The 22,831-nt window shown below is 32.5% G+C and overlaps 2 long non-coding RNA genes across 3 annotated transcripts; both read left to right on the top strand.

Annotated features, from left to right (window-relative positions):
- Positions 1-8,538: 8,538 nt before the first annotated feature.
- LOC130973437 (uncharacterized) lies at positions 8,539-11,267 on the top strand. 2 transcript variants are annotated; one of them, XR_009084136.1, is made up of 9 exons: positions 8,539-8,575; positions 8,671-8,776; positions 8,875-8,965; positions 9,049-9,191; positions 9,312-9,379; positions 9,696-9,768; positions 10,075-10,136; positions 10,261-10,711; positions 11,048-11,267. It is a non-coding gene; the product is annotated as an uncharacterized LOC130973437 (long non-coding RNA). The 2 variants fall into 2 exon arrangements; XR_009084135.1 differs by having other exon boundaries at positions 10,261-11,267.
- Positions 11,268-17,922: 6,655 nt separating this feature from the next.
- LOC130973629 (uncharacterized) lies at positions 17,923-20,264 on the top strand. Its single transcript, XR_009084209.1, has 4 exons — positions 17,923-18,093; positions 18,186-18,240; positions 18,329-18,457; positions 19,945-20,264. It is a non-coding gene; the product is annotated as an uncharacterized LOC130973629 (long non-coding RNA).
- The last annotated feature ends 2,567 nt before the right edge of the window (positions 20,265-22,831 follow it).

A 22,831-nucleotide genomic window follows, 5' to 3' on the forward strand; every position in this document is an offset into this window, starting at 1 on the left:
AAAGTTGCAATAGGGTTTATGGCCTCTAATATGTAATTTGAGGCCATAAACTCTATTGCAACTTTAATCTTACTTTCAAAAATTTCAAAATTGAATACTAAGCCCACACAATAAATTTTCAAAAATTCTTTTTCTATTATTTTTAAAGCCTTTTTGCAAAAACATCCAAGACTCATCAATAACTAAGTCCAACACCCAATAACAATCTATGGTTAATTTTAATTTTACTTAGTGTCATTATGATAATTATCTATTCTTAATCTCAATTTTTTCAGGTGATGAAAGTTGAACAACACCTACACAAGCTGTCATTTAAAAATAATCTCTTGAGAGAGACACTTATCAATTTTTAGTAGTGTCAACATTATTTTACGCATGTAAAAAAAAATCATACTCTACATGATAGAATTTACTTTTTTTTAATAATCTCTCACTCAAACGGTCAAACCCATTGCCTTCAATCGTTTTAACTCTTCACCACCTTCTCTTTTTCTATTATTGTGTCACTTATATGTAGTATTGTGTAATTTATTTATAAATGATCTTTTTGTGTTGTTGATAATTTTCTGTACTTAGTTCATCACAACTAAGTATTTATTTGGCTTTGAGATCAAACAAATGTCAATTAAGTGCTTGAATTTACTTTTTTTTGTATGGGTATAAGACATGTCTTGAGATGATTTAAGATATCAGTTTATATCATGTTATAGATTGTATTGAAAATTTGAAATTGTTCTAATTTTACTTATCAACTGGTCAATTTATTATTTAGGATTGCTGATTTTAGCGACAATTTTAGTATAATAAAAATTTTACCGTCATTTTTTTTCATTCATTTCACATTTTTTTTTAAAATAAATATATCAGACAAAACAGGGAAATGCCTCTTTCCTCAAGTGTCATCTCATCTAAATATCTAATCTAATCACATTTGACCGTATGACTCCACTCACTAACTTATCCCTCTCTGGTCGTCTCGCTGTTTCAAACTTTTATTTTTATTCTATGATGGCCTCTTCTACGCCTTCAATTGAAATTGAATTAGAAATTGGATATGCAAATTTCACCCTATACTTCATGGATGCGCAATCCCATCCTCTTCGCATACAGGATATAAATTGAAAATGAGTTACGCAAACATTAATAATTAATTTAGTAGAAGATTTTTATTGGATACATAGCTTTTTTTTTTCTAATTAAAAATATTAAAATAAACTACTAAAATTGTCTTTAATTTTTAAAAAGTTGAACAAAAATAATTAGATAATTATTTAAAAAATATATTAAAAAATTAAATCAAAATTCAATTTCAATAATTTTTTATTTTTTTAAAATATTTTTTATTAACAAAAAAATTGTAAAAAAAATTATTTGATGTAATCACTAAATTTTAAGTATAAAATGTGATTTTTTGAATCATATTTGTAAAAAATATATTAAAATTAAGTATTTTTTATTATATATATTTAATATTATTAAAAAATAAAAATGTGTTAAAAAATATTGCATGATATGATCTTACAAATACTAAAATATGCACATAAAAATACAAATTATTTTGACTTTATAGGTACAAATTGTAAAAATATTTCGCAATGTGAGAAGATGCAAAATGTGCTTAACTTTTGTGAGTAACTCATCAAAACATAAAAATACAAATTATTTTAACTTTATAGGTGCAAATTGTAAAAATATTTCGCAATGTGAGAAGAAGGACATTTTGCATCTTCTCACATTGCGAAATATTTTTACAATTTCCACCTATAAAGTCAAAATAATTTGTATTTTTATGTGCATGTTTTAGTGTTTGTAAGATCATATCATGCAATATTTTTTAACACATTCTCATTTTTTTAATAATATTAAATATATAATAAAAAATACTTAATTTTAATATTTTTTTATAAATATAATTCAAAAAATCACATTTTATACTTATCATGAGACTCAGGCAGACAATATTAAGAAAAAGAAAACAAAATGAACACCAGTAAAGAAGAAGAACTCAAGAAGCTTCAGGATAGCTATGAGAATTCTATGATTACTCTCCTTGATCTCAACTCTTGGCCGTTCACTCTTATTATAGAAGGGGAAACTTCCAAGGTTAAAACCAGTTCAACCAAGAACTTCTTCTCCAACCAAAAACAGCAGCGGATCGGACAAAGAGAAGAGAGAGAAAAAACCAAAAACCAACATGCATGTACCTCTCTCAATTCTTTTCATCAAGCTCCTTCCATCTGAACCCTTGATCTTGTCTTTGGCTCCAAGAAAGGATTCGAACCCTTGATGATCTTCTGACCCAAGACAGCTTCTTGCTTTCCATTTTCCTACATGTAGCTCAACGGCTGTCTTCTTTCTTTGATGAACAAAAATAGAACTAAACTTTTTCACCTCAGAATTGCTTCTTCAACGAGGCAGATTGTTTCTTTTTTTGACATCAAAATCTTGAGGCCATCTTCCAAAATCTTTCTTTCTGAAGTAAAGATCTTCTTTTGTTCTTCATAACTTTTTTTCTGTAAGCTTTTTTGATAACTTCTTCAATCTTCTTCTCTGATGGATGTGACGGAAAGAGAAGAGAGAGGAGAGAAGAGAGAAGAGAGAAGAGAGAAGCTTTCAATTCATAATAAACTTAATTTAATTTTGAGTTTCGGTTACCATGGAGTATATTTAATCAAATTGAATTTTGAATTCCAATCACAAGGAAGTAGGTAACCGATGCTTGCTTTGAGAACCTTTGGGTTCTTTTCCTTGATCCTTTAATATTGGTCTATAAGCTTGTGATATGGGCCACTTTCATTTCAACATACAACCACTTATGTTTAAATTAATTTTTGCACAAAACTTAAATTCAAATAACAAGTTGGTCTTATGTTACTTCTGCCCCAATAAAAAATCTGCACACTAACAAACATATCAACTAAATAATTGAAAATAATTTAAGCACTTAAATATATTTTAATAATATTTGATCATTATTTTAAATATAATTTTTTCAAACTCAACATTATTCTTTAAGTAAAAAATAGTAATAAAATTTTTTAATGGTGACACTAAAATATTTTAATTTTAATACAAAAATTTTTTAATTTTGATATTGAAATTTTTTAAGATTCTGAATTTGATCACCGTTTTTATACTTAATAGTGAAATTTTTAATTAATGCTTTTTTTAAAATAATTGAATTGTCATTTATTTTATTTTGGTTTGTTTATTTCTTTGAAAAAAATTACATAAAATTAAAATTACTGAGACTGAAAATTAATGTATTATGTTTAAATATATGCTAACGTGTTTTTTAATTCGTTTTTTTTTTTGTAATTATCAGTGTAAAAATAATTGAAATCAAATTAGTAAGAGAAAATTTGTCAATAATAATACATTATTTTTCTATTTATATCTTTTTTTTTAAATTTTATTTGTCACAACTCTTTCACTTTATTAGTATTCTTAAAAACTAATTTTCTTTGTTATTATGCAATTTCAATCTAAATATTGTGATTTTATTTCAATATTATATTTAAAATAGACTATTATTGATATTATACTTTTATAGGCACTAAAACACATAAAACTCTCAAACTTTAAATTCTGCACAAAAAATTCAACAAAATACTAAATAAAAATATTTCTACAAATATAATTGGGTCAAAAGAATAAATTTTTTTAAATATTATAAAATTCAATAATTACAAAAAAAAATTATTTAACAATAAAAAAAATATCCAAATGAAATTCAAATTTTAAAACACAATATGTATATATAATTTATTTAATTTAATTCGAGTCTCAATTCTATCTTTGATAAAAAAAAAAAAAAATTTTAAAAAAAAATTATTTTAAACAGGGGATTAACCTAATGTCATCCTTAGCCACCATTTTTTATGCCTCCATAAAACTCAACTAAATATAAACTTAATCTATTGTGTTACAACACATTCTTCATAAGTTCTATCATCTTAGACTAACTTGTTTTTTTTTTTATAAACTTCTTAATTCCACAACTTACACGTAAGAATATATAAATTAGTCCATGGAGGGAGAATACAAGAATAATACCCGTGTCTCTGTTGAGCCTAATGTATCCAAGCAAAATAAGTTAAAATCAGTGGTTAAAGAAGTGAGAAAGCAAATATGTCTGGCAGGACCTTTAATTATGGTGAATCTTCTTAATTTCGCCATTGAACTTATTTCCATAATGTTTGTGGGTCATGTAAGAGTTAGCTCTCTTCGGCGTTTACATGGCCACCTCCTTTTTTTGTGTCACTGACATTGGTTTAGTGGTCAATTCTTTTTATATCTCTTAATCGAATTTTTCTCCTCTTCTTTTCTTTTATAATTTGAATTTATTAAAAAATATCAAATAAATATAATCCGAACTGAACCATCCAATATTTTATTCGGTGTTAGTATGAAAATATTTCAACACCAAACCCGATTACTCCCCACTTCAGATGAATCATGAGTCTAAATAGATGAGTTCTTTATATACGAATGTTAAGTTTACCGTTCCTTTTTCAATTTTATAAACAGCATGCCGGCAAAAAGGGTGAAAACTCAGGTGCAGTCGACTTCACGTAAAGTTGATACCTGAGAGCCGTTAGATGAAAATTTAGTTAAATCAATCAAATCATCTAACAACTCTCAGGTATCAACTTCACGTGAAGTCGACTGCACCTGAATTTCTATCGGCAAAAAGAAAGAACTTACCACGCAACTATTAACAAGGGGTCCAGAACTCAGAAACCCAACCGAGAACAACAGCAACTAAGAGGCAGTCAGCACACTCAAGGGGTCCACAATTCACACAACTGCTAAAAACTATTCAATCGAAGGGCTGACAATAGAAAAAACCGTCCCGGTGCTTTTCAATAAAGTCTTGTCATATCCAAGTGGATGACATCACTGTAGCAGAATACTGATCTAAGAGCATCTTCAATGAGTGGGTTCCCATTTAACTTTTTCTGACATTTAAGGAATCCTACCATTGGAGCATAACCAACATGAGTTTCAGCACGTTCTTTAAGAAGAGAGAGTCCCATTTAGAGGGACTCATTGTAACCAATAATAACTTACCACATAACAGTTATTATAAAAATAAATAATTATATAAAATTTAAAATAATTAAATAATTATATTTTTATTTAATTAATAATTTATATTAAATAATTAAAGTATAATTAATTTATTAATAATTATAATAATTAATTAGATTAAATAATTAAAATACTAACACTTACATAATTAAATAATTAAATCATAATTAATTTATTTAATAATTTTTAAAATTTAAAATATTAACTACATTATTAAAATTAACCGTTGTAATAATTTTTTTTGTATTAATTAATTTTACAAATTAGTTTAATCTCGAAGTATATATTGTGTATTATTGTTATGTATGAATTTATTTAATATTAATATTTTTTAATAGTGAATTATTTTTAAATTTATAAATTTAAAATATTATTGAAAAAATTAATTATATTAAGTTTAAGTATTTTAATTAATTAATTAAGTGGGACCACAATGGGGACTAAAGTGAGTTCCTTCTAATGGAGAAGAGAGAGATGTTTTGAATTCTTATTTACTGTTTATGACGCAAAAGCTGATGTGGAGTTATTTTTTATGACAGGTGGGTCATAAATAAGAACTGGAATGAGTTCCCTACTGGAGATGGTCTAAAGTTTCTGCATGAGTACCGACCTGCTATTCCCACAGCAGCAATCAAAGGGGTAGACAACCCTCCCCTCATCAGTAAAAAGGGCAACACCAAATATCACTGGTAACCCTAGCCCAGTTTTACAAGAGTCGACTCAGAAGTAGATTCCGAAAATAGTTCTCCTTTCCTCTTATAAGAAGCCATTCTAATGAGATATATACATCCTTACCGTATTTTCTGATTACTAAAGAAAGTGAAAATGGTTAGACATAACACGCCCAGAGACTTGCTGCATCAACAGAAGAAATGAATTAATATTAATAGACTCTAAATGGATAACATTAAGTAAAAATATTACTGGTGACACCAGAAAGCACCACAATTCACATTGGCCTTTTTTAGCCATAGCAATAGCATGAGACAAATGCTACCATGATGAAGAGGTTATTCTTTTTCAGCTGCTGAAACGACGTGAAGGAGCTATATTTGTGAAACGTGTAACGTTGTTCCTGAAATGGAGACATAGACTGTATAGAGTCAGAGGATATGCAGTCCATGTTAGAGATGGGGATTTATTTGGTTAGAGTTATTCATCCTAATGATGATGTTGGGGTTTTTGGTGTAGGCCCAGCATATGAGCTTTGTTATGATGTGGGATGGACTTTTTGGTTCGGTTTTTCGATTGTTAAAATTATGAGTTAAAGTTTTTGTGAGTTGGATAGAGAAAAAATTTTTGGTGAAAAAGATTGATAATTATAAAAGTAGAAAACAAAAATACAATGGTAGTCGCTAGTGATTGGTAACTTAGGAAGGAAAATATATAACCCAATTCCAAAAAAGAAAAGAAAAGAAAATATGTAACAAAAAAAACTTAGTCAGGAAAATTATAAATAGAATTTAGAATGTGTAATTTTGATAATTTGAAAATTGATAAGATTTAAGAATTAAAAAAATTAGAAAATGATAACTTTGATTTAAAGAAAGAATTGTTTCGATTAAAATGTAAGTAGATGTTTATTAAACCAACTAAGAATGATAAAAAAGTATCTACGTATTTTTAGAGACGATAACAATAGTTGCCATTGTTAAGTATGAGTTATTTTTTTAATTTATAATTAAAAAAATCCTTGAAAAAGTCATGCTTGTTGTCCGTGTATTTTTGTGTATTCTTATATACTATTTGTAGATGTATATATTATCTGGAGATGGTGATAATGGATTAAAAAACGGAATTGAAAAAACTTAAAACAGAGTTCGCCGTGGGATTAGGCGAACTATATAAAATTTATAGAGTTTGCCGCAGATTAGGCGAACTTGTCAATTTTTATAGAGTTTGCCGGGGGTTTGGCGAACTTGCTTAAATGTAAAAAAAAAAAATCGTATTTGAAAAATTAAAGTTCGAAAATCATTATTCTTGTTGAATGAATAACCCAATTTCAAAAAATTTTATTGAAAAACTTAAAACAGAGTTCGCCGCGGGATTAGGCGAACTATAAAAAATTTATAGAGTTTGCCGCATATTAGGCGAACTTGCCAATTTTTATAGAGTTTGCCGGGGGTTCGGCGAACTTGTTTAAATACAAAAAAAAAATCGTATTTAGAGAATTAAAGTTCGGAAATCATGTTAAAAAAAATAATACTTTTTTTTATTTTATAAATAAAAAAAATCCCTTAGGACATACATTTGATTAACTAAAATGTAACGCACAACACAAGACACAATTCTCTACGGCGTCTGGGTTATCCTAGTTCCTCCAAGGCTCCAACACTTCTTTCACATATTATTATTATTATTATTATTATTATTATTATTGGGACTAAGCCCAAAGAGGGATACAGCATCCCAATTTATTCTTGTTGAATGAATAACCCAGCTTCAAAAAATTTTATTGGGCTTGAAATAAAAATGGTCCAAACATTTAACCACATTAATTAACATAATGTAGTACTTATCTTATTAATCAGTTTTACATGTTAAAGCCTGCTATTTCTGCTTCGGTCAAACTTGTTGTTTCTTGGGGAAGAACTTTACACACGTCCAACTACTCCACGTTGCTTCGGCATGAAAGAAAAATTTTTCACTGTCCTAAGTAAAAAGCCATCTTTTAAAAGTTAATTTTTATAAGTTACTTTTGAAAAGTAAAAGCTTTACCAAACTATAACTTTTAAAAAACCATTTTTTAAAAATTAACTTTTATAAGTTATTTCTAAAAAGTAAAAATTTTATCAAATTAAGCTATAAGATAGAGCTTTTCAAAATTGACTTGTGTTTTTCAAAATTTAAAAGTCTAATATAACCTCATATGTTAACTAATTTTTAAATTTAATGCTTGCATTTATGTCTATTATAAGGCCATAGATTCCTTACTCCTACATTTTTGTAGGTTTATTATTAACCATCATAAAAATAATTATAAAATGTACCCCATTTTTTTTTTTTTAAAAATTTATTAATTAGATTTTGACCTCTCAAATTATTAGTTTTTAACTTTTCTTCCTTTCCCATTTTTAGTACGAGAAACTGAGAGAGATTATTGATTTTTGGAGAGCATCAACCAGATTGAAGCCTTTCTTTCCTTCCCTAACTCTGCCCTCACTCTCCCCTCTCCTTAGAGTTCTTGAAAAATCCTAACTCTGCCATCCCCGTTCTTTATGATTTCAGATTCAGGGGCATTCAGAGAAGAGAAGCAGTTAGGGTTTTCATCCAACTGCAATCCCTACCATTCTCATCCCCTTCCTCTGCTGCAAATTTCCGCGACCTGCTTCCGCCGACCCGCCACGCCTCCGCCTCCGCCGCCGCCGCGCCATGCTTCCGCCGCGCCCTGCTTCCGCCGCCGCGCCACGCCTCCCCACGCCTCCCACGCTCAATAAGGTAGAGGTTTCTGCGGCCCTAAATCGCTCAACTGGTTCATCAGGTATACATTTTTTCTAGTCGTAAATTTTGTCTTTCTACCTGTATCATTCATTAATTCATTAGCTCTAAGATCAAGTTGAATTGATTTAATCACAGGAACACGTGACCATGATTCACCAGATGATAAATCCAAATGGGAATGCATGAGGAAAGGGGTTTGCTGCATTTGCTGCGAAAGCAATATTGATTCTCTCTTGTACAGGTAAACTATTCAGTATCATTTTGATACATCAGCAGCCAATTTTGCTCTCGAGTTTAATCTCTTAACAAGCATTTTGTTTTTTGGTTTTTTTCTTGCAGATGTGGGCACATGTGCACATGTTCTAACTGTGCTAATGATTTGCATCGAAGTGGAAGGAAGTGTCCAATGTGTCAAGCACCAGTTGTTGAAGTAATTCGTACTTATTCCATACTATAGTTTAGACATTAAATTGCTATGGGCTTGTTCTGTAATCTTTCTGTAAATCTCTATAGGAAAAAATAGAAAATGAGAGAAGATTCTAGTGATTTTGTTTGGAGGGAAATCTAGTGGAACCCTATGGAAAATGCACTGTGGCATTTAGTCTTGCATGGTCATCTCCAAAAGTAAAGTTCTCAAAAGGCAGCACTTTTCATAGGTAATCAGAATTATGTAAGAATATTGTATATAGTAAATGTCTAGCAAGACGTAGTATGCCGACCTTTTTTTTTTTGTGGTGCGCTTTTGTTTGAATAATTTCAATTCTTTTACTCTGCAGGAGATACACAAAATTTTATGGGACTTCTGAGAGAGCTGCAAAGGACTTGGCCCATGATGCATTAACTCGTATGTTGTCTGATTGGATTGAAGTTGATATTCTTCCTTACTATGGTTTATCTGCATTAGTATTATATGTTATGATCTTCACACACCGTAAAAGGTAAAAGATATGAATGCTCTAAAGTAATGTTTCTAAGTGGTTTTAGATTCTGTCAGTAATATTTATAAACCTTGTTATGTTTTGCATTAGTATTATATGTTATGATCTTCACACACCGTAAAAGGATAAAAGATATGAATGCCTCTAAAGTAATGTTTCTAAGTGGTTTTAGATTCTGTCAGTAATATTTATAAACCTTGTTATGTTTTAAATTCCAAACAGAATACAAACGATGGGAAGAAGACATTGAGAAATGGCAAAATCCTATTCTTCAGGATGAGTCACTACCAGAATGGTAATTCTCTGTTTAAGCATGAAGACATTTTAATTTTTAAGCATCAACTTGTGTATTTGTTTGTTATGGATAATTGCCAGGTATATATTAGCTTAGAGCCTCTGCAGTATGTGCAAAAAACATAAAACAGAACTTTTCTTTTTCTTTTTTTTTCTTTGCTAGTTCATGACTAGCTCTTCTGTCTATAAATTTTTGTTATTTATTTTAACTAAGAAAGGTTTCTCTCAATCTTTCCTAGATCATCCTCCCCCCATATTTATCAGACTGTTCTTCATTTAGATAATATAACTGAATTTTCATTTACAGGTACAAGTTCACATTGTTTAATGAACTCTACTTTCTTGTTGCTGGAGGAACAATTTGGATTGGTATGTATTCATTTAAGTATATTTGTTTTGTGATTGAGTAACCTGCATAAAATCTAGCTTTTTGGTGGATCTTGCTATTGTCAGATTAGTCTAATAAATGAAGACTCTTTGATCTGTCTTCCAGATCTTCAAATATGAGGAATAAAAGCCGGGATCAGGTAAAAGAATTGGAAAATACAGAAGTCAAAGTGACTGAAGCCAAAGTGAGTCGTAGACAAGGTGCAGATGCTGGGCGTACAACAGAGAGCACCTATGATGTTTGAGTATACAACAGATAGTGCCAGTGACGTTGATTGCATGGTAGATGGCGTGGATGAAAAACATCGTGGTGATCTCTCCCAAGAAAGTGATGCTAGTGTTACTCTGGCAATGATGTTGGAAGGTTTCTGTACTTGGAAGGTGTTGAATATATCATGTGGTGCACATATGATGTGCACTTCTATGCTTCGTTTGCCCTTCTTGAGCTCTTTCCAAGGATTGAATTAAATATACAGCGTGACTTCGCTAAAGCTGTATTATGTGAAGATGGAAGAAAAGTGAAGTTTCTGGCAGAGGGCAACTGCGGAATTCATAAGGTTAGAGGGGCTGTGCCTCATGATCTTGGGTCACACGATCCATGGCGTGAAATGAATGCTTATAACATTCATGATACTAGCAAGTGGAAGGACCTGAACCCCAAATTTGCACTTCAGGTTTATCGAGATTTTGCTACAACAGGGGACATGTCCTTTGGAGTTGATGTGTGGCCTGCTGTACAATTCTGTGGCTTCATTCTTGCTGTTTAAATTGATAATTAGTTGAATTCATCAAATCATACATTTGATTAGTCTCTCAAATTGGGGTGATGCAACTTCTTCTCTTTTGTCTAAAGAAATGAAATGAACTAATTCACCTGGTTTGGTATAATGCAGGTACTGGTTTCAGACACCAAAGGCATGGACAATGGTTGGACTTAGTGTCTTGGAAGAAGAAATAAGAACATTTTACTTGTAATTTTATAGCATGTTAGTTTTGACTTTTGAACAATGTAGGTCACCTTTGCATAATTGCATGTAACGTGAACATTCTTATTTATTTTTCCAAGATATATTCTGACTTTACCACAATTAACTTTATAAAATATCAATAACATGTCTACCATCAAGTTTTGGCGATTTGAATTTCCATTTTTTTAAAAATCAAGCCAAGGTATACTGGTAATCAATTATTTAGTTAAAAAAAATTGTATAAATTAATATATATAAAAAAATGTATAAATTAATATATAAATATATAGTGGTTGAGTGAATAATTAATGACATACAAGTGAAAATGACATACATCTTCATCATACATCTTCATCCCTAATGTTCCAAAATTCAATCATCCCAATGTCTTTAAGTGAGTCAATGTTATACCCTTCATCGAACATTGGTTCCACATTTGTGTCGTCCTCATCCATATAATCCACGTCAACTTCCTCCTGCTCATATGATGTATTCTCGCTATTAACTCCTTCATGAGAAAATTCTTGACCCATAACTTCCTAAACACCAAAACATAGGCCTTCTGAAATATATTTACACCCTTCCACCTCCTTCTGAATTTGACAAAGAATGTTGCTCTGTCACTTTGCTATATCATTTAATGGGAAAATGAATTAGAGAACATACTAAAAATTAACACTCCAAAATGCCTAAGTTGCTAGGTTAAGGCACGTGGATGCAGTTTGTCTCTTATACCCTCCCTCACATAAAAAAGCCTTTAGGCTTGAAATGTAGACAATACCTAGCTGAAATTTAACTATTAATAAGAATAATAATTACACCTATTATTCACTTGTTCTCTATCATGCATTCTAACTAATGAACTATCAAATATCCCACTCCAATTTCTAGATATGTTTTCCCCATAATAACTTCACATGTCATCTAGAAAGAACCAGTGCAAAAAAAAAAAAAATATACATTGAGTGATAAGCTAATAGTTTATGCTGCCCGAGAAATAGTTCTTCGATCAGTCATTTGCACTTGTATAGTGATCAATTGAATGTTTCCTTCAAAACTATCAACTAAAAATATATTTAATAACAGAAGTTAAACATCATTAATACGTTATCAGCTATCAGTCAAACCAGCAGCCAGTAAAGGGCATATTATTTTTAGAATAGAACAATTAAGAATGTGATGATCTTAAACATCTAAACTCTACTTGCAAATAATTAGAAAATTATTGCCATACATGCACATAATGACATAAATACAGCTATGCATGTGCATAAAGATAATATATTACCTTAACCGAAACAGCCTCTTGAAGCTTCTTGTAGAAATATGTATTAAAAAAATTATACTTGGATAACGATCTATTTGCCAAAGATGCTTGCTGCTTCAAATATCTAGCAAAGTGAAAATGTCATAAGTAGAGATATTAAAAGCTAACATCATACTGCAGTGTGGTTCAAGTTTTCAGCTAGAGTCATCCAAAAGGTCAAAAACAGCACATTGGTTTACGAATCAAAGCCACAGTAATGACAGATAGAAAACTCCAGTAGAAAAAACTAGTGGAGTAATATCAAATTTCTTGGTGTTATATTTGGCTAAGCATAGCCACACACACACACACAAAAGGTCAAAGAACAGCACATTGGTTTAGGAATCAAAGCAATAGTAATGACAGGCAGACAACTCTGGTAGGAAAAACTAGTGGAGCAATATCAAATTTCTGGGTATTATATTTGGCTACACACACAGACAAACAACTGAACTTAAAGACTAAATAGTTTCAGTAGTAAAAAGAACTATAATTTATCCTATCAAATATGCAACGATTTTGCTCTATCCATATACATTCCCACCAAATCACATCCTATGAATATAGGTTAACAAGAGAAAGAAAACACAAACTACATATTTCACTTCAAAATAACAAAGAAAAAAATTAATACTAATAACCTATTTGGAAAAATGGAGGGAAAGTACAAATAAACTTACCGCATGTAAAAATCCAGATGAAGTATGATTGGCCCTGATTCATCACCTTTATCCGGGATACAAATAATGATCAAGCTCCAATGAAGACTGAATACATGAAACATTAGAAGAAAAAGAATCCAGAAATGAGAGGATGGACAAGAGAGATTGAAATATAACAATAAAAAGCTAAAACGAGGATAATTTAAAAAAGCTCTCTGCAGGTTAAGAGTTGAATCATTACAAGGCAAGAAAAAGCTACCTGATGATGGGAAAATCAATCTCCAAATATTGAAACTAAAACAGCTTCACAAAACATAACATTAGAGTTAAACTTACAAGAGAAGCACATCTAATATCTACATAAAACACACATGAAAACAATGACACGCAACCAAATAGGGTAATATAGTAACAAAAGCAATTTAAAATTTACCAATTGTCCCAATTTTGTGCTCCCTAGCAGACCTCTCTAGGAAGATTTATTAGCATCAAACAATTGAGTGGAGGAAGATTTGATAAGGATGTCGGTCAATTGTCGAGAAGAAGGAACTGAAAGTAATTTCATCACACCCGCTTGAACTTTTTGTCAAACAAAATGACAATCGACCTTTGGATGTTTGAGAAGGACCCGCATTGCAACATTGTGGTGAGTTTGAGAAGGAGAAGCCATGATCTGACTAAGCTGCCGGGTTTGCAAATTGTTTGTTTCTCATCAGAAATTCCAACTTATCACTAAGACAATAATCAAATAAAGATAATTGGATAATGAGATCAAGGCATCATTACAGTACTAAGAACAAGCAAATAACAGAATGCCTCGTTGATTTTATGATTCCAAGAGATATTCCAGATCTTGATTCCTTCGTTTGTTTTGGTAAAAAATAATATCTGTTGGCCAGATTTTTCTTGGATATACCAGATTGCTAATTCATATCAAAAGTCAATGTTAAACCCATATATTTGAATAAAGATTTTTTCTTATATACAAGTCAATTGGAAATTTGATATTTGTACTTGTTTGAATTAAAAATCACTATAAAGATCATTTTTTTCTTGATATTTAATAAAAAGATAAATTAAAACTCCTAATTATAGACTGATAATTACAAATAACAAAATAATTTGTTAAGATTAGCTCTGCTAATAACTAAAAATTCTATCTGAAATAGCATTTTCCTTATTGATTATATATGCATATAGTTTCTGTGAGCAGTTGAGCACCTAAATTTGGTTCCATTGAAACAATTTAAATCATAGTTCATTTAAACAAGAATAAGATATTCAATTAAGAAACTTTGCTTGGCTAGCTTAAAGGGGTTTGGCATGATCTTCAATCTAATGACTAATCCAATTCGAACAAGTTCAATCTAATGAAACTTTGCATAAGAAGGATGACAAAGAAGGAAATGAATGAATCTAAAGGAAAGAAACCTGGTAGAGAGGTTTAGGGAGAAAACTCAGAACTCTATTTCGGAAGGAGATTTAATCAGTCTCGTTGATGCTCTCCAAGAACTCTAATCTCTCTCAGTTTTTCGTCTTGCGCGGAGGCGGCGGCGTCTTGCGCGGCGGCGGGCGCAGGTTGCGGCAGCAAGGGGAAGAGGAAGATATTGAGATTTCCGGTAGGGGAAGAGGAAGAGGGAGAGACAGAGATTGAAAATTCTAGCAGAAATTGATAAAGAGAGGAAACCCTAGCAGATCTCTTTTCTCTAAATGTCTTTGAATCTGAAAATGAAAGAGAAAGGAGACAAAGTTAAAAACTAATAATTTGAGGGGTCAAAATTTAATTAGTAAATTTTTCAAAAAAAAAGGGTATATTTTATAATTATTTTTATGAAGGTTAATAATACTCCTACAAAAATGTAGGAGCAAAGAATTCATGGCCGTAAACTTAACATTCATATATAGAGAACTCATCTATTTAGACTCATGATTCATCTAAAATGGGTTTTTAAATATTAAATAAATTACCATTTGTATTCATTAGAATTTAGAACGCTGACAAATATACTCACAAAAAATGAAAGTGGCTTTGTACGGCAGAAACTCACCTGCAGTCGACTGCAGGTGAAGTTATTTTTGAATGGCTAACACGTGTTACTATATGGTTTTAAAAAAATCGGTTTATTTTATACAAATAGTTTATTTAAAAAATCGGTTTGAATTGGACCAAACGGTTACTTTTATTCCCTTTTTCTTCATTTTCACACGTTCGTTCTCGTCCAATCCCTTTTTCAGAACTAATATCAAACTTTCAATTAGGTATGTTCTTCTTATTTATATTTCTTAATCAAATTTAGGGGTAAGTATGGTTTTGGTCCCTAAAGTTGAGGGCCAGAATCGAAACCGTCCCTCATCTAATTTTCGATTTAGAATCGTCCTTAACGTTTCTTTTCGTATTAAAATCGTCCTTTTTAATAAAAATTTTAATTTAATTCCTAAACTACCCCTACTTTAAAAAAAATATAAAATTTTAAAAAATAAAAAATAAAAAAACACGTTTGTGGAGGGGGAGGGGGTGACAGGGTGTGGGTGCGGGTGGGGGTGGGGGGAGGGGAAGGGGAAAGGGGAGGATGAGGGGGTGATGGGGTGCGGGTGGGGGAAGGGGGGAAGGGGTGACGGTGGGATGGGGGAAGGGGAAAGGGGAAGGGGGAGGAGGAGGGGTGACGGGGTGGTGGGGAAGGGGGAAGGGGGAGGGGGGAGGGGAAAGGGGAAGGGGGAGGAGGAGGAGGGGGTGACGGGGTGAGGGTGGTGGTGGGGGAAGGGGGGAAGGGGTGACGGTGGGGTGGGGGGAAAGGGGAATGGATCCTCTCCAGTGAATAAAAAACTGGATGGTGTGCAGTGTTTAATCTAACCATTCACCACTCTCTCTCTCTTATTTATTTCTGGTCCCACTATTAAAATCAAAGGTGAGAGATTGCACTGTATTTTGTCAAGTGTTGAAAAAACTGGAGAGGATCCATTTCCGGGGGAAAGGGGAGGGGGGAGAGGGAGGGGAAAAGGAAAAAAGGGGAGGGTATTTTTGTCCAAAAAAAATAAAAAGGACGATTTTAATACGAAAAGAAACGTTAAGGACGATTTTAAATCGAAAATTAGATGAGGGACGGTTTCGATTCTGGTCCTCAACGTTAGGGACCAAAACCATACTTACCCCTCAAATTTATTATTTCAAATGTATTTCTTAATTTATGTTTTTATTCATTCCTCTATAAATGATGAAAATTATTTAATAAATACGTACATGTTTATGTCATCACACCATGTTAATATTTCAGGATGAAATTGATTGGACATTAGACAACAATTTTGAGAGTTTTACTATTCATATTTGATGCATAAATTATCCTAGATTGTGATATTTAATATAATATTTAATACACATGACTCTAACACAATTTATGTATTAATAGATTTAGAAGATTCACGTTTTTGAATTTAATCTAAAAGAATCAAATAAAATTAATCTTTTTTTATTTTATTTAAATAAAAAGCCTAAAAGATATGTGTAGAATGTATTTATGTTTTTTATTTTTTTAAAGAAATAATTGTACTAGCAAATAAAATAGGTAGAAAATATTAGCTTTGAAATTTAGTGTTAATGATTTTGTGGGAATCGTGTTTAATATAGTTGGTTAATATGAAGAAAGAAAAAATAAAAATAGAGATTCTTTACAAGTCTAAGGAAGATATCATAAATGCCAAGATAATTCATCGCAATTTCATGTGGTAGAAGACAAAAATGTAATTATGGTATAATGTGGACTGTTTGATAACATGAGCATAGTTGAAATTTTGGCATGATCTCTTCTATATTTGTTGCATGTCTCTTTAGTTGGTGATGTTATAGTTTATTGTGATAATATAATGGTAGTTTAATTGTATAAGTTACGTCTTTTTTATTTGGTTGGATTTTTTCTATGGCTATCCTATTCTTGATGGCAATGCCAAAATAAATATTTTTATTAGTTGTTCTTTTTTTTCTTCTATTTTTGGGTTGATTTTATTTGAAAAAATTTTATTAAAAATTTTTGTTGTAGACAAAATTAATAATATTATGTTCAATTATTTAAGAAGACCAAATTAATATTTTGATTAGATACTTTTGTTTTATTGAAAATAAATTCTAATTTCATTAAAAATAAATTCTAGTTGGTAAGTAAAAACACAAAAACGTGCATGACAATGAAATCATAATTTCTAGACAAGTAAATTATCATCTTATTATCTTAAAAAAATAATTTATTTATAGAATAATATTGAAAAATTAACAATAATTTGCATGAAAATAATTTATTAGTAAAATAAAAGTTAATTGATTGATTACCATAAAATTTAATTTAACGGTAAATTTGTAATTGAACGTATTTTTAAAGCTTAATTTAAAATCTGTTTACAGCTTAATTTAAAAGCAACTGAAAATATAAGTTATGGGAAACAAAACAAAGCTCATCAAAAAGATAAAAATAGAGAAAAAAAAGACGTGAATTTTGTTTTTTTTTAAAATACTAAATGTTACTTTTTCAAATAATTTGTATACATATATTTGACGAAAATTAAATAAATAAAAATTTTAGATAAATTTTGTAAACCCCGGTAAAATTAGTAAATAATTAGTCAATAAATTAGTTTTTAATAAGGAGGATTAGAAATGTGAATATTATATCAAATTAGGATAGAGCTCATTGAAACGAAAATTTTGACACTAATTTCGAAGAAAACGGTCCAAAATTGGACCGAACGGGCCGAACCGGTTGAACCAGACCCGAACCGGGCTGTCGGTTCAACCGGACCAGCCCCTTTTAAGTGAACCCAAGCCTTCGTTCCCCTCATTTCAACGTAAACGAAGCTTTCAGCTTCCAGGGAAAAGAAGAATGAGAGATTCCCGTAAACCCTCACGTTAACTTCCGTACGCCGTAACTTCTCCGTCCGAGATCCAATCGCCGCACTGTTTGCGGTCACGCGTTCACCGCATCGAGCTCTATGTTTCTACCGGAACAATTTCATAGGTAACTTGTTTTTTTAATTCTCAGCCTCTTCTTCCCCAATTTTTGGGAATTTGAGTGGAGGTATTGAATTTCTTTAATTTTTGATGTTTTAGGATCCAATTAGCTTGAGGAAAATGTTCACTCTTGCTTATGTGAAGCTTGGGTAAGGTGAGGATATGATAATTCTATTTTAATTTCATTGAATTTGAGCTTTGAGTATTAAATTGGATATATATGTGTTATGAATGTGTATTAGGCTGTGAATAAATAATTGGAGCTTGAAATTGTGAATATTGGAACTTGGAGGAAGCTGATTAGTTGAATTTTGAAGGGGTGCCTTGGTTTTAAATAATTTGCTTTGGTCGTTACGTGGAAATCGGCCAAGGTATGGTTTAGGTTTCTTGCATTTAATATATAATGTTCTGTGAAAACTTAGGCTAGACGACCATAGGATAATTGGAATGCAGTGTATGTTTAATGTTTAGTAATTTGTCGATGAATAATTTGGTTGAAGTTTATTGGATAATTAGTTATTAATTTTGGATGGTGAATGTTATTATATTAATTTGGAGAGAATTATGGTTGAATGTTATTGTTGATGAACATGGTTGGTTTGGTGCTTGTTGATTAACTAATGATCTGGTGAATTATTGATTTGAGGTATAACTATTGTGGAGGTTGTTGTGATAATGAGGTTTTGTGCTAGAAGCCTAGGATTTGTGAACTATGACTCTTAGTTGAATTTTGGTTGTTAGATTTGAATATTGTATGAGTTTAATTGTTGATCTGAGGTAGATTTTTTGTGGAGATTGTTATGATAATGAGAAAGGGTATGTTGAATTGAAAAGAAAGCAGGTTTGGACCCGAAAAGGGTGGCAAAGACCGAGTTTTAGAGGAGATGCTGCCAAAATTTTATGAAAATTAGAGATTTTGTTTATATGATTATTTAAAAAGATTTAGATTCAAAGGTTATATGGTTGATTTAGAGTTATTAAGAAAATGAACATGTTTTAAGTTTGATTCATTTAGAAAAGAATGAGTTATGTTTGAATTGGAACTATTGATGGACGGAATGAGAGGTGTGATAATGAAGGATAAGGATTGAATATGATTGATGTATGATGATGAATGAAATGCGATTGAGAATGATGTTGAAGTTGATGAATTAATTGAATTATTTATATGGCTTATGAATTGAATAATCTGAGATACGAGATTTCCTGGATTAAGTGCCGTGGCTTGCCACCACGTGTACCAGGTTGAAAACTCGATGCTCTGTTGACCCTACGCGTAAGTGTGACCGGGCACTATATAAATTCCCGGGAATGTTACCCCCATTGAGCAATATTGATTATTTGAGATAAAGCTATGCATAGACTCTTGGGAATGCACGTCGGGGGACAGTCTAAGGACAATTCAGACTTGTCGGGTTGGCTGGATAACAGATGAGCCTCATCAGCCATAGGACAGGCATGCATCATATGCATATTACTTGAACTACTTGCTTGTGCTTTAATTTGGTGTGCTTAAATGTATTTGCCATGCTAAATGTATATTTGTTACCTGCAGTATTTGTAACCTTCCTGTGCTTTCCTTTATCTGTTTATTTGTCTGTGAAATACTGATGGAGATGGAGGTGTGGAGGAATGGCAGTATGAGATTTAGGTTTAAGGTTAAGTTAAGTCAGGTCTACATATTCTTTAGAAAACCTCCTTTTATGGCTTCTGTTTAATACTTTAAGCTCTACAATCTGAGTGTCGGCGTTCTAGGATTGCCTCTGGCATTCCCAGGACCTTATATATTATGTGTGTGGCACCTTTACCATACTGAGAACCTCCGGTTCTCATTCCATACTATGTTGTTATTTTTCAGATGCAGGTCGAGAGGCATCTCGTTAGGCGTCTGGACTCTTGAGGCGGAGTGGTTACTGGGATATTTTGTTATGCTATGATGTATATATATATGTACTTAGTTTTCTCTCCGCATGACTTATTCTTTTTGATCCTCTTAGAGGTTTATGGAGAGGCAGGATTGTGTATATGTACTTTTGGGTTTTAGATATGTATGTATATATGTGTAAATATTCTCCGGCCAGTCTTGACTTCGCAAGCTGAGTTAGGAGCTTGATATTTTGTATCTTTGGCACTCTATTCCCACTTCTGTTATCTTGTGTTTAATAGTTATGGTTTTCTTAGCACGCATGTTAACTCGTTCCTTGAGCGTTGCGCTTTTATTTCGCGATTTTTTGTTTCCTCTATTCTTCAAGGCTCCTAGCATATTATAATTCTTCTGCTATTATATGTACTTATTTTATTCAGAGGTCGTAATACCACACCACCTCTGTTTTACGACTTAAGCGTAAAACTTAGTGTGGTAGGGTGTTACATTATGGTATCAGAGCAGTTCGTTCCTATAGAGCCTGAAAGACGGACTGATTGTACTTCTGTGCATTCTCTGTATATGTGTTTATGTGCTATTAGGATATCTGACTGATATATATGGCATAAACGTTTGTGAGCATGTATTTGGAACTTAAAGCATTAGACTTGCGATATTGAGACTGATCAACTTAATATCACTTGTTTAGTGTGTATAAGGACCAGATGTCGACTCGCGGACGCGGTCGCAGGTGAGGTAGAGGTAGGATAGGCACCGTTACTCCTGGTTTGGCAGGGAATGATCCATTAGACTTTATGGCTGCCCTGGAAAATATGGCTGCAGCTATGCAGGTGACAGCCGAGGCACTGGGTAATAAGATAAACCAAGGTAATCACGGTAACAATAATGATGAGGACGGTCCTATGACACTTGCTACATTTCTAAAAGTTCACCCTCCGATCTTCAGGAGAACCTCAATCCCACTGATGCACATAATTGGATTCAGGCTCTGGAAAGGGCGTTACAGGCACAACAGGTTCCTGAGGAGTAATGGGTTGGATTTGGAAATTATCAGTTGCAAGGTGAAGTTTAGTATGGGTGACAGGGGACACGATGTATCCTGCAGGCAGGTGGCGCTGTGATAGTCGGGAAATTGGTTATTTAAGAATCATATTTTGCTTGATTGTTCTGAGAAGCCAGTACAGTTTATGCCGGAAGGGTCAGAAGCACCAGTTGTGGTGAATAGTTACTATTTAAATTCTATGATAGTAAACTGTTCTGGAACTGAATGTCAGGGTATTATGTTATTAACTGCGGGAGTATCAGGTGATGATCAGAGTTTAGAGCAGATTCCGGTTGTATGTGAATTTTTAGATGTGTTTCTGGATGAAATTAATGAATTTCCACCTAACCAGGAAGTGGAATTCGCAATTGAGTTGGTGCCTGGAGCCGATCCGATTTCAATTACTCCTTATAGAATGTCACCTTTAGAAATGGCTGAACTGAAGGCTCAGCTGGAAGATCTTTTGGGTAAGCATTTTATCCGACCAAGTGTTTCTCTGTGGGGAGCGCCAGTGTTACTGGTAAAGAAGAAGGATGGGAGTATGCGGCTGTGTGTCGACTATCGGCAATTGAATAAGATCACTGTGAAGAATAAATATTCATTGCCTAGAATCGATGATCTAATGGATCAATTACAGGGTGCTGGTGTGTTTTCTAAGATTGACCTGCGATCCGGGTATCACCAGATATGAGTTAGAGACGAGGATATTCCAAAAACTGCTTTCAGGACGCGTTATGGTCATTATGAGTATACAGTGATGTCTTTTGGGTTAACTAATGCCCCGGCAGTATTTATGGATTATATTAACAGGATTTTTCGACTGTATCTGGACATGTTTGATATTGTCTTCATTGATGATATTCTTGTTTATTCTAAGACTGAAGAGGAGCATGCTGATCACTTGTGAATTGTACTGCAAATTCTGAGAGACAGAAAGTTGTACGCTAAGTTATCTAAATGCGAGTTCTGGAAGAGTGAGGTGAAGTTTCTTGGCCACGTGGTGAGTAAGCAGGGAATAGCTATGGATCCTGCTAAGATGGAAGCAGTGATGAATTGGGAGCGACCAACTTCAGTGACAGAGATCAGAAGTTTCCTAGGTTTGGCGGGATATTATCGTAGATTCATTAAAGGATTTTCACTGCTCGCCTTACCTTTAACTAAATTGACTAGGAAGGATACGCCTTTTATCTGGACTCCGGAGTGTGAAGAGAGTTTCCAAGCATTGAAGCACAAGTTGACTACTGCACCTGTATTGGTATTACCTGAACCAAGTGAACCGTTTGAAGTGTACTGTGATGCATCACTGAAGGGTTTAGGGTGCGTTCTGATGCAGCACCAGAATGTTGTGGCATACGCCTCACGGCAGTTAAGGCCGCATGAAGTGAACTATCCGACACACGATTTGGAACTTGCTGCTGTTGTATTTGCTTTAAAGATTTGGAGGCACTATCTCTATGGTGTTAAGTTTCATGTTTTCTCATACCATAAGAGTTTGAAGTATCTTTTTAGCAGAAGGAGTTGAATATGCGTCAGAGGAGGTAGATGGAGCTTCTAAAAGATTATGATTTTGAATTGAATTATCATCCAGGAAAAGCGAACGTTGTGGTGGACGCTTTGAGTCGGAAGTCTTTATATGCAGCTTGGATGATGCTACGGGAGGAAGAGTTACTGAAAGCATTTCAAGGTTTGAATTTGGGAGTTAGAGAAGAATTTGGAATCCTGTGTTTGAGTCAGTTGCAGATTTCAAGTGATTTTAAATCAGAACTTTTGAAGGCTCATCGAGATAGTGAAGCATTACGTAAGGTATTACCAGCAGTT

The sequence above is a fragment of the Arachis stenosperma genome, chromosome 4, assembly GCF_014773155.1.
Source record: "Arachis stenosperma cultivar V10309 chromosome 4, arast.V10309.gnm1.PFL2, whole genome shotgun sequence".
NCBI lineage: Eukaryota > Viridiplantae > Streptophyta > Magnoliopsida > Fabales > Fabaceae > Arachis > Arachis stenosperma.